The sequence below is a fragment of the Mus musculus genome, chromosome 2 (assembly GCF_000001635.26).
Source record: "Mus musculus strain C57BL/6J chromosome 2, GRCm38.p6 C57BL/6J".
Classification (NCBI taxonomy): Eukaryota; Metazoa; Chordata; class Mammalia; order Rodentia; family Muridae; genus Mus; species Mus musculus.
Window position 1 is genome coordinate 138,749,952 of NC_000068.7, and position 13,414 is coordinate 138,763,365.

Genomic DNA, 13,414 nt, shown 5'->3' on the forward strand with positions numbered 1-13,414 from the left:
TCTGGGTCTTTCTTTTTGTGACAGTCTCATTGCATTGACCAGGTGGTGGCAAACTCCTGGGCAGAGAAGACTCTCATGTCTGGACATTCTGAGCCCCATGTGCCAAGCTAACCTAGCTATTATAAATAGCACCCTTTAAAGGTACTCAAATATCAGTGATTATGATGAATTTGTTAAAAAATAAAAACCCACACTTTTGAATAACAAAATTTTATATATGCATTTGAAAAACAAAACTAAAATGTGTGTGTGTTAAACAAATCTTACACTTACAGGGTACATAAATAACCTTCAGAAAACTTCAATTAACGTATCCACTATGAGAAGAAATTATGTGCTGAAAATTATTTAGGATCCCCTCACTGAATCCCTCCTGTTCTCATCCCCACACCTCTATACCCCTCCTCTTATCCATCCATTGGGGAAAGACTGAGCTAAGAGAATACTGAGAATGACAAACGGAACCAGGGAACATCTCTAGGACAAGCTAGAAACCTAGTGAAATAGAAAGCAATGAGGATAATTGTAGCTAAGACTCCCAGCAATGGGAGATATAGAGCTGGAACCAACCATTTCCTGCAACCAAACAAGACTTCCGGAGAGGTGACTGGGACACCAACTCAGCCACAACACTTTTGCTCTGTTATTTGTCTTTGCCTGTAAGATGTGCTAAGTAGGGTAGAAGTGGCACAGTATTTGTCAGAGTTGCAAACCAAGGACTGGTCCAGCTTGAGACCCATACCCTGAGAATGAGCCCACCCTTGACAGCACAGGGGCTGGATATTCCAGAGACTAAGTATAGAAAATGATTTGTAATCACATTCTACTATACTCATAAATTTATGCCTAGTCCAATTATCATCAGAGATGCTTCACCCAGCAATTTAGGGAAGCAGATTCAGAGACCCACAGCCAAATATTAGGCAGAGGTTGGAGAATCCCATGAAAGAGGGAAAGGAAGGATAGTAGGAGGCAGAGGGTCAAGGACACCACAAGAAAACCCATAGCATCAACTAGCCTGGCCTCAGAGGGGCTCACAGAAAATGAACCAAGAACCAGGGAGCCTGAATGGGGCTGACCCAAGCCCTCCGTACATATGGTACAGTTGTGTATCTTGTTCTTCGTGTGGTACTCTGAAAAGTGGGAACAGAAGCTGTCTCTGACTCTCTTGCCTGCCTTCGGAACCCATTCATTCTGCTGGGTTGCTTTGTCTAGCCTTAATAGAGAAGTGGTACCTAGTCTTATCGCAATTTGATATAACATGACTGATTGATATCCACGGAAGGCTTGTCCTTTTCTGAAAAGAAATATATATGTATGTTCTGTGTTATGTGATAAATATTATTTAGAAATTATTTTTAAATATTTATGTTTATCTAGGATAAAATTATTTAGAAATAATTATGCACATAATATTATATATATGTGTATACTTTTAAATAATTATTTAGGATTGTCAATATTTAAATAAGAGATTTCAATGAAAAATCAACTTCTAAAGCAGTTAAATAGGTTTATTATATCCACTAACTAACACAGTTTATAAATATTTGTGTATTTTCTAAATAAACAATATCTGCAATAATGATAGTTTTTCTTTCTAATTACTTTCCCTTACAAATAAAAAAATCAAAAAACAAAAAACCAAAACCCTGTTTTTGCTTCTCCAGTTTTCAGATTTTCAGTGCAATGATGATTAGAAGTTATGAAAGCAGCTGTCCTTCCCAGTATCACAGGAGAAGATTGCCCAGGCATCATTAGATTAAAATGGTCCCTTCTTTCCTGGCCATCTATGGGTTTAATCTGAATATTTAGTTTTGCCAAATGCTCTCTGCATCTTTTGAAACTCTTTGTCCTTTATTCTTTCTCTTTGGGAGAAAGAATTGCTTCAGCTTTTAATGTGCACTTCCTGTGGATTCTTGGGCTATCCCCCACTTTATCACAATGTACCATTATTTACTTTGTACATGACTAGGTTTTAATTAACATTAGTTTATATTTGCATCAATATTCATGACAGAAATTGATCTATAATTCTTCTTTCTTTATTGTCCTCAGTAGGTTTTAATTCCAGGGATATTCTGAAGAAAAAATAAAGAGAGAGCAAGTAAACTTTCACTCTGTCAATTATCTGCAATACTGTAAGTTAGATTCATATTTCTCTCCCAGACTTTTGATAGGCATTACAGATGAAGCAACCTGGGGGTTTGGGACTTTCAATATTGAAAACTCTTCTGTATTAAACCTCTTATACCTCTCAGAATTGTTGTGCTTTTTACTTTTTGTCATATTTGGTAAGGTTTTTGTAGTCTATACACTGGATGTGTTTTCTGTTTGAAAGACAGGTTTTCATAATATTCTCCAACGAACTTTCATTTATAATACTGCTCCAGTGTTCAGTTTGTATCCTGGTTCTTTGTGGCTCTTCCTTTGCTGCTTAGTTTGTCAAGTCAAGGGTTAATTAATTTTATAACTCTATATACAAAACACACAAGCAATAACAAAAAACCCCCCAGCAGCTTTATTGATCCCAAGTATTTTACATTTATTCTGAATCAATTAATTTCTCCCCAACATTTGCTACGTGCTTCCTTGTACTTTATTAGGTTTAATTTGTTCCTCTCCCCTTACTGTTTCAGACAGATGCTGAGGGAGTTGGTTTCATGTTTATCTCCTCCTACTTATAAACTTCCATTTATCAAAGACTGAACTGCATTGCTGGGAGATTGAACATAGTTATAAATTTTAACTTCAAACTTCTGCCTGTTTTTTATTTACTCATGAGTAAATGTAGGTATATGCTTTAATTTTTACAATATAAGAGATTCCTTTTAGCTATTGTTTATTTTTAATATTATTTATAAGATACTAGCTATATACCATGATTTTAACCCTGTGAGAGCTCTGATAATTCATTTTTGACCACCATATTTTGTATATTTGGAAATAATGATTAATGGGTTTTAACTGCAGCCACACTAGGCCTCAAGTGTAACTCATAATTCGCATTTGCTATATTGCTGTGCTGACAACCAGCAATGAAACCCCTTCCATGAGTGGAATTGGTCTGTTCCCATTATAGTTCTTCTAAACTGTGCCTCTCACATCATGAAGCTACATTGCAACGTAGCACCTTATACTCTACTTGTTACAAAGTTGTGTGAGTATTATAAACTTATGAGATTTCTAAAGGATATAATCCATAAACCAATAAAACCAGAAATAGGCAAAACTATACTATTGTACTTTCTAATCGTATTTTCAAGCTGACTGGAGAAACCAAGACATCCTGTCTGAACCCCAGCTTCCCATGCCCCCCTCCCAATCTAAGTTAACTTGTGATCCATGGCTATCTCCCAATGGCTACTAGCTTTAATCAGTATTTTAGCTCAGGATTTAACATGCACAATCGTATATATTTTACCTTGTGAACTTGTATAAATCATTATATACTCTAATTCTGTGCTTAATTTTTGTTTTAAAGTCTTTTTAAATTCTTTATAACACCGTGTACCTTTGGGTTAAGGTTTGCATCATATTCTCCCATATTTTCTCATATTTTTCATCGGGTGTTTTAGGGACATAATTCTTGGAAATACAATTAAATGATGTTAAATATATGGGAAGAGAATAAAACCTGAATAGAACAAATAAAGCATATCCATCAAATTTAGTGGGAATTAGTTCCACAAGCAGGAAGGAATCCCTTAAAGCCTTTCTCTGAGGAAGCTGTGGGGTCTGCCTCTCCTCCATCCCTCTTATTTGCTCATCTCTGCTTTATAGCCCTGGAAGTTGTTGAGCTAAAGGCAAATGAGAGCAGATTTAGGAAGATATTAACTTCACTATTGCCTAAAATAAACCAAGATACAAATTTACTTATTTATTTATTTTATGAAATATTTACTTTATTTACATTTCAAATAGTGTCTGCTTTCCTGGTTTCCCATCCAAAAATCCCCTATCCCACCCCCCTTCCCCCTGCTCACCAGCCCACCTACACCTCATTCCTGGCCCTGGCATTACCCTATACTGGGGCATAGAGCTTTTACAGGACTAAGGGCCTCTCCTCCCATTGATTACTAACTAGGCCATCCTCTGCTACATATGCAGCTGGAGCCATGAGTCCCACCATGTGTTCTCTTTAGTTGGTGATTTAGTCCCTGGGAACTCTAGGGGTTACTGGTTAGTTCATATTGTTGTTCCTCCTATGGGGCTGTTAACCTCTTCAGCTCCTTGGGTCCTTTCTCTAGATCCTTCATTGGGGACCCTGTGCTCAGACCAATAGTAGGCTTTGAGCATCTACCTCTGTATTTGTCAGGCACTGGTGGAGCCACTCCAGAGACAGCTATAACAGTCTTCTGTCAGTAAGCACTTGCTGGGGTTCACAAAAGTGTTTAGGTTTGGTGATTGTGTATGGGATGGATCCCCTGGTGGGTTAGTCCCTGTATGGTCAGTCCTTGAGTCTCTGCTCCACATTTTGTCTCTGTAATTCCTTCCATGGGTATTTTGTTGCCCCTTCTAAGAAGGATCGAAGTATCCACACTTTGGTCTTCCTTCATCTTGAGTTTCATGTGGTTTGTGAATTGTATCTTGGGTTTTCCGAGCTTCTGGGCTAGTATCCAATTATCAGTGAGTACATAGCATGTGTGTTCTTTTATGATTGGGTTACCTCACTCAGGATGATATTTTCTAGTTCCAACCATTTGCCTAAAAATTTTACCAATTCATTGTTTTTAATAGCTGAGTAGTATTTCATTGTGTAAATGCACCACATTTTCTGTATACATTCCTCTGTTGAGGGACATATGTGTTCTTTCCAGCTCCTGGCTATTATAAATAAATAAGGCTGCTATAAACATAATGGAGGATGTGTCCTTATTACATGTTGGAGCATCTTCTGGGTATATGCCCAGGAGTGGTATTAATGGGTTCTCAGGAAATATTATGTCCAATTCTCTGAGGAACTGCCAAACTGATTTCCAGAATGACTGTACCAGCTTGCAATTCCACCAGCAATGAAGGAGTGTTCCTCTTTCTCCACATCCTTGCCAGTATCTTCTGTCATCTGAGTTTTTGATCTTAGCCATTCTGACTGGTGTGAGGTGGAATCTCAGGGTTATTTTGATTTGATATTCCCTCACAACTAAGGATGTTAAACATTTCTTTAGGTACTTCTCAGTCATTCGGTATTCCTCAGGTGAGAATTCTTTGTTTAGCTCTGTACCCCAGTTTTAATAGGGTTATTTGGTTCTTTGGAGTCTAACTTCTTGAATTCTTTGTGTATATTGAATATTAGCCCTCTATCGGGTTTAGGATTGCTAAAGATCTTTTCCCAATCTGTTGGTTGCCTTTTTGTCTTAGTGACAGTGTCCTTTGCCTTACAGAAGCTTTGCAATTTTATGAGGTCCCATTTGTCAATACTTGGTCTTACAGCATGAGCCATTAGTGTTCTGTTCAGGAATGTTTCCCCTGTGCCCATATGTTCAAGACTCTTCCACACTTTCTCCTCTATAATTTTCATTGTATCTAGTTTTATGTGGAGGTCCTTGATCCACTTGGACTTGAGCTTTGTGCAAGGAGATGAGAATGGATCAATTTGCATTCTTCTACATGCTAACTGACAGTTGAGCCAGCGCCATTGGTTGAAAATGTTGTCTTTTTTCCCCCCACTGGATGGTTTTGTCTCCTTTGTCAAATATCAAGCGACCATAGGTGTGTGGGTTCATTGATCTTCAATTCCATTCCATTGATCTACCTGCCTGTCATTGTACCAATAACTGTGCAGTTTTTATCACAATTGCTCTGTAGTACAGTTTGAAGTCAGGCATGGTTATTCCACCAGAAGTTCTTTTATTGTTGAGACTAGTTTTCACCATCCTAGGTTTTTTGTTATTCCAGATGAATTTGCAAATTGCTCTTTCTAACTCTTTGAAAAATTGAGTTGGAATTTTGATGGGGATTGTATTGAATCTGTAGATTGCTTTTGTCAAGATGGCCATTTTTACTATATTAATTAATATTAATCCTGCCTATTCATTAGAATGGGAGATCTTTTATCATCTGAGATCTTTAATTTCTTTCTTCAGAGACTTGTAGTTCTTATCATACAGATCTTCCACTTGCTTAGAGTCACACCAAGGGCATTTGATATAATTTGTGGCCATTTTGAACGGTGTTGTTTCCCCAATTTATTTCTCAGCCTGTTTATCCTTTTTGTAGAGGAAGGCCACTGATTTGTTTGAGTTAACTTTATATCCAGCTACTCTACTGAAGTTGTTTATCAGGTTTAGAAGTTCTCTGGTGGAATTTTTGGGGTCACTTAAGTATACTATCATATCATCTTCAAATAGTGATATTTTGACTTCCTCCCTTGCAATTTGTATCCCTTTGATCTCCTTTTATTGTCTAATTTCTCTGGCTTCAAGTACTATATTGAATAGATAGGGAGAAAGTGGCCAGCCTTGTCTAGTCTGTGATTTAAGTGGGATTGCTTCAAGTTTCTCTCCATTTACTTTGATGTTGCTATTAGTTTGCTGTATATTTCTTTTACTATGTTTTGGTATAGACCTTGAATTCCTGATCTTTCTAAGTCTTTTATCATGAAGGGGTGTTGGATTTTCAAATGTTTCTCAGCATCTAATGAGATGATCATATGGGGTTTTTTTTCTGAGTTTGTTTATATAGTGGATTATATTGATGGATTTTCTTATATAGAACCATCCCTGAATCCCTGGGATGAAGCCTACTTGATCATGATGGATGATCATTTTGATGTGTTCTTGGATTCAGTTTTCAAGAATTTTACTGAGTATTTTTGCATCGATATTCATAAGGAAAATTGGTCTGAAGTTCTTTGTTGGGTCTTTGTGTGGTTTAGGTATCAGAGTAATTGCAGCTTCATAGAATGAAATTGTAAGAGTACCTTCTGTTTCTATTTTGTGGAATAATTTGAGGAGTATTGGAATTATGTCTTCTTTGAAGGTCTGATAGAACTCTGCACTAAACCTATTTAGTCCTGGGCTTTTTTTGGTTGAGAGACTATTAATGACTATTTGCATTATTTTAGGAGATATGGGACTGTTTAGATCACTAATCTGAACCTGATTTAACTTTGGTACCTGGTATTTGTCTAGAAAATTGTCCATTTCATCCAGATTTTCTAATTTTTTTGAGTATAGGCTTTTGTAGTAGGTTCTGATGATTTTTTTGATTTCCTCAGTTTCTGTTGTTCTGTCTCCATTTTAATTTCTGATTTTGTTAATTAAGATACTGTCTCTGTGGCTCTCATTAGTCTAAGGGCTTAGTGTGGCTAAGGGTTTATCTATTTTTTGATTTTTCTCAAAGAACCATCTCTTGGTTTGGTTGATTCTTTGTATACTTCACTTTGCTTCCACTTGGTTGATTTCAGCCCTGAGTTTGATTATTTCCTGACATCTATGCTTCTTGGGTGAATTTGTTTCCTTTTGTTCTAGAACTTTTAGATGTTCTGTCAAGCTGCTAGTGTATGCTCTCTACATTTTCTTTTTGGAAACTTTTAGAGTTATTAGTTTTCCTCTTATGAATGCTTTCATTGTGTCCCATAAGTTTGGATATGCTCTGACTTCATTTTCATTAAACTCTAAAAAGTCTTTAATTTCTTTCTTTATTTCTTCCTTGATCAAATTATCACTGAGTAGAGTGCTGTTCAGCTTTCACTTGTATGTGGACTTTCTATTGTTTATGTTTTTATTGAAGATCAGCCTTAGACCATGGTGATTTGATAGGGTGTATGGGATTATTTCTATCTTCTTGTATCTGTTGAGACCTGAATTTTGGCCAATTATATAGTCAGTTTTGGAGAAGTTACCATGAGGTGCTGAGAAGAAGTTATATTATTTTGTTTTAGGATAAAATGTTCTATAAATATCTGTTGAATCCATTTATTTGAAAACTTCTGTTTGTTTCACAGTGTCTTTGTTTAGTTTCTGTTTCCATGTTCTGTCCATTGCTGAGAGTGGAGTGTTGAAGTTTCCCACTATTATTGTATGTGGTATAATGTGTTCTTTGAGCTTTAGTAAAGTTTTTTTTATGAATGGGGGTACCCTTGATTTAGGAGCATAGATATTCAGAATAGAGAGTTCTTCATGGTAGATTTTTTTTCCTTTGATGAGTATGAAGTGTCCTTCCTTATCTTTTTTGAAAGCTTTAGGTTGGAAGTTAATTTTATTTGATATTAGAATGGCTACTCCAACTTGTGTCTTGGGACAATTTGCTTGGAGAATTGTTTTCCAGGCTTTTACTCTGAGGTAGTGTCTGTGTCTGCCACTGAGGTGGATTTCCTGTATGCAGCAAAATGTAGGAAGCTGTTTATGTATCCAGTCTGTTTGTCCATGTCTTTTTATTGGGGAACGGAGTCCATTGATATTAAGAGCTATTAAGGAAAAAAGATTGTTGCTTCTTGTTATTTTTGTTGTTAGAGGTGGGATTATGTTTGTGTGTGTGTGTGTGTGTGTGTGTGTGTGTGTGTGTGTTTATTGTCTTTTTGTTTTGTTAAAAGAAGATTATTTTTTTGCTTTTTCCTGGGTGTAGTTTCTCTCCTTGTGTTGAGTTTTCCATTTATTATCCTTTGAAGTGCTGGATTTGTGGAGAGAAATTGTATAAATTTGTTTTTGTCATGGAATATCTTGGTTTCTCCATCTATGGTTATTGAGAGTTTTGCTGGGTATAGTAGCCTGGGATGGCATTTGTGTTCTCTTGGGGTCTGTATGAAGTCTGCCCAGGATCTTCTGGTGTTCATAGTTTTTGTGAGAAATCTGTTGTAATTCTAATAGGTCTGCCTTTATATGTTACTTGACCATTTTCCCTTACTATTTTTAATATTCTTTTTTGTTTTGTGCATTTGGTGTTTTGATTATTATGTGACAGGAAGAATTTCTTTTCTGATCCAATCTATTTGGTGTTCTCTAGGCTTCTTGTATGTTCATGGGTATCCCTTTCTTTAGGTTAGGGAAGTTTTCTTCTATAATTTTTTTGATGATATTTACTGACCTTTTAACTTGGGAATCTTCAGTCTCTTCTATACCTATTATCTTTAGGTCTTCTCATTGTGTTCTGGATTTCCTGGATGTTTTGAGGTAGGATCTTTTTGCATTTCACATTTTCTTTGATTGTTATGTCCATGTTTTCTATAGTATCTTCTGTGCCTGAGATTCTCTCTTCCATTTCTTGTACTCTGTTGGTAATGCTTGCATCTATGGCCCCTGATCTCTTTCCTAGGTTTTCTACCTCCAGAGTTATCTCTCTTTGTGTTTTCTTGATTGTTTCTACTTTTATTTTTAGATCCTGGATTGTTTTTTTCAATTCCTTCATTGGTTTGGATGTTTTTTCCTGTAATTCATTAAGGGATTCTTGTGTTTCCTCTTTAAAGGATTCTACCTGTTTACTTGTGTTCTCCTGTAATTCTTTAAGGGAGTTTTTTGTTTCCTCTTTAAGGGCTTCTACCTATATACCTGTGTTCTTCTGTATTTCCTTAAGGGAGTTATGTATGTCCTTCTTAAAATCCTCTATTAGTATCATGAGATATGATTTTTACCTCCACATCTTGCTTTTCCAGTTTGTTGAGGAATCCAGGACTTGCTGTCGTGGGAGAACTAGGTTATGATGGTGCCATCTAATCTTGGTTTCTCTTGGTAAGAGTTTTGTATTTGCCGTTCACCATCTGGTTATCTCTGATGTTAGATGTTCTTGCTGTCTCTGGCTGGAGCTTGTTACTCCTGTGACTCTGTAAGCCTGTTTCAGTACTTCTGGGAGACCAGCTTGTTCTCCCAGCAGAACTTGTGTTCAGAGGGCTCTGAAACAGCCCACACTCTGGGTGCAGATGGCAGATCAGAAGTATCCTATCCCAGCTGCTCCACTGATATTGTGCCTCATGTGCTCTTGTCCAGCCTCACTCCATACAGTTACTGGAGAGAAAGTGGCTATCTTACCTCTGAGCCCAGGAGTAAAAACACTCCTGGGAGAACAGGTCTCTCCTAGAGCAACCTGTGCACAGCAGGCTGTGGAACAGCCTCAGCTCATTCATGGGTACAGATGGCAAACATGAGTTTGTTTGTTTGTTTGTTTGTTTATTCATTTTTTTATTTATCTATGTCTTTCTATCTACTATCTATCTATCTATCTATCTATCTATCTATCTATCTATCTATCTATCTATCTATCTATCTATCTACTTTGCATCCCTATTACAGCCTCCACCCTTCTCCCAGTCTATTATTTATACAATCCCTTCCACCTTCCCTTCTCCTCTGAGAAGAGGGAGGTTCCACCTTGGTATTACCTGACTCTGGCAACCCAAGTCACTGCAGAATTTGGCACATTTTTTCCCACTGAAGCCAGACAAATCAGTCCAGTTAGAGGAACAGGATTTTCAAGTAGACAACAGCATCAGTTGTTGGGGAACCAGCATGAAGACCAAGGTATATATGTACATATGTACATGTTTATATATATGCTCTTTGGTTGGTTCTGTCTGTGGGAACCTCCAAGGGTAGGATACAATTTTCTGAAGTTAAAAGATGTGTGATTTTCCTCTATAAACTGAGTCCTAGTTAGATCAGCAATCTCATTCTGGAATTCCAAGATGTCAAGCCAGGCAATTGTGCCAAAGAAAACAATCTACAATCTGTTCCGAATGGGCATTTAGGGAAGATGGTGATGAGGAATATCATTTCGCTGTGAGCATGGTCATGTGCCTTAGGCTAAAACAGGAAGAACTGAGCAGAGAGTGAGAGAACCAAAGTGTGAGTGAAATGATGGGTGACAGGAATGTACAGTTAAGCAGTCTGTGACCTTGAGTTTGGTTGATCATTACTCAGGTTTAGTCTGAAAGGTGAGTCCCCTGAGGAGTGCCCATCGCTGGATGTGACAACCTGATTCTCTTGAGACAATCCTTCCTGCTTCCTGGTGGTCTTAGTTTGGGCTGATTTGTCTATGTGCTATTCACTTTCACAAATGTGAGGTGACTATAGATTGGGAACAATGATTAGAGAGTTTCTGATGACTTCTCAGGGCTTTGCAATATAAAACTAAGTGTTGACAGCAAAATGTTTCAGTTATTCTTATCTTTGTTTCTTCAGCATTGAACATAGGAAGCATGGGTTTGACACCCCTTAAAAAACCGATATGCTTCTATGGGCCTGGAGAAATGGCTCAGTGGTTAAGAGCACCACTTTCTCTTACAGAAGATTCTAAGCACCCACATGGCAGCTAACAACTGTCTGTAACTCCAGTTCCAGGTATATCCATATCTTCTTTTGGTCTCCTTGGGCAATGCATGCATATGATGCATAGACATACATGCAAGCCAGACACTCATACACATAAAATAAAAATATGTAAAATATGTAAAAATAATTTTTCAAGATGTTAGTATGTGTAGGTTTATATTTTTCAAAACCTTTTTAAATAAGTGTAATTAAATGCTTTAACCTCCCTTCTAGCCTGCCTCCCATCAGAGGTAGTGGAAAGGAAAGGTTAATAGGGCAAAGGAGGATGTAGAAATAGTTCTTTGGAGTGAATCCAATCTGAGTTGTCAGGATATCAGCATTTTAGTTCACACAAATCAGCAGAAGTAGCTCAATCCACTAGCAAACAGCAAGCATGAATCAGAAATGGAAGGTCCACAAAAAAATTGTGAGCCTCTGCCAATTGGCCTGAGTCAATCGGCAAGAAGCCACCATATCACCACCAGAAGTTCTTCTGTATTTCCCTCTATAAAGTCATGACCAACAATGAATGGCAGAGAGTGGCAAACCAATACAACACAATGTTGCCCACTCTTTAGTGGGTTATATTTATATCCTTTCCAAACATCACATGTTCTCTCTAGCAAATCATCTCATGCTCTTTTTCCAGGCTACTTCCAGAAAAAAATTTACGTGTCTATTCTCAGAAAAATATCTTCCCATGTGTCTACTTCAGCATAAACATCCTCTGATTAGACAGTTTCCAGAAAAAAAAAAATCATGACACAACAGTCTTCAAAGAAGCCAAAAATTTCCACTTCAAGTATGTTGATGCTCGTAGTTAAGCAGGAGTCTAATCCCCAAAAAATGAAGTGTGAAAAATAAAAGTAGAAGCGATAGATCTTTATCTTGTTTGTAGCTACCTTGTGAGTCTGATGAGGGGAGCCTTTTAGCAAAAGCAGTTTCTATGTACCTTTCATATGCTTTCTATAGTTTAGAATCCCAATAGGAAATGTCATGCTGAGAATAAAAATGCTCCAATCCAAGAGCAAAGGCTCCTAGTACTAGTACAAATGCCTGATGCCTGTAGCACAAAAGAGATCTTATTTCCCAGTACAAATAATGACCCACAGATACATCTACACATGCATATTTGCTTCCTTTTGTTTCATCCATTATATTAGTTGTTACACTGTTATGAATAGGGCAGTCTTCCAGGGAGAATTTTTATTACCTAGTTCTGGCTAATAAGACTAATAGTAAGTTCATATTCCTATATATGGTTCTACCTTCTGTCTGTCTGTCTGTCTACTAACTATAATCATTTTCTCTCAAGATAGGTAAGAACTTGAACCTAGAGTTAGGTCCAATGACCAGAGGAATCCATAACCTTTAGAATAGCAAAGATTGACCCCTTAAAACAAATTTTGAACTTTGTTTCAGGAAAAGTTCTAGGAAAAGAACAAACAAACTTCTAGTCACCAGAGAAGAGAAGAGAAGAGAAGAGAAGAGAAGAGAAGAGAAGAGAAGAGAAGAGAAGAGAAGAGAAGAGAAGAGAAGAGAAGATCAAGGAAAAATTCCACGTACTGTGCTTGGTCAATTGATTTAACTGAGCTACTTATAGGAGCACAGCTAAGGGTTCCCAGCAGGATCATGAGCACCTTATTTGCAGTTGCACCTTTAAGACAAGTACCTAGTCTATAGCAACACTTAATTTCTTATATTTCCTCTAGAATACTAACTGTCTTTCTTCTCATTTAATGACAAATGTAAATAGGTCCAATCTTTTATTGGTCCAATCACCATTACTGCCAAGGCATACCTAGAGGGCTGTATTTCATAATTCCTTGTAAGGCTTGAGATGGCATGAAATATATTAATATAATCAAACCACAATTTTTGTGACTGTGGTCTATACATATCATACATTACTCTTTCTACAAACTGTCCCATCTAGAGATTCTATTATCCTTTACCCTTGTCTGGTTGCTATCAATAAGGGATGGAGGCATCCCAGGAATAGAGAAATAGAGTCATCTACCTAGTGTCCCCTAGAACTTACCTATTGTATTAGTGGTTCCAGGGCAGATAGGATTGTCTGTTTACTCTCCCCTGGCAAGGCACAGAGAGACCAAAATAATGATTCCATCTAAGTCCAGGTAATTGATAAGGAGTTTGTGAAGTCTACTTTG

The 13,414-nt window shown here is 37.2% G+C and overlaps 1 long non-coding RNA gene across 1 annotated transcript in view; it reads left to right on the forward strand.

The window, feature by feature from the left end:
- Gm14061 overlaps positions 1-11,194 on the forward strand; it is a 180,037-nt gene extending 168,843 nt beyond the window's left edge. Inside the window, exon 6 of the long non-coding RNA XR_866782.2 lies at positions 11,115-11,194. This is a non-coding gene — a long non-coding RNA (predicted gene 14061). The remainder of the gene's footprint in view (positions 1-11,114) is intronic.
- Positions 11,195-13,414: the final 2,220 nt, after the last annotated feature.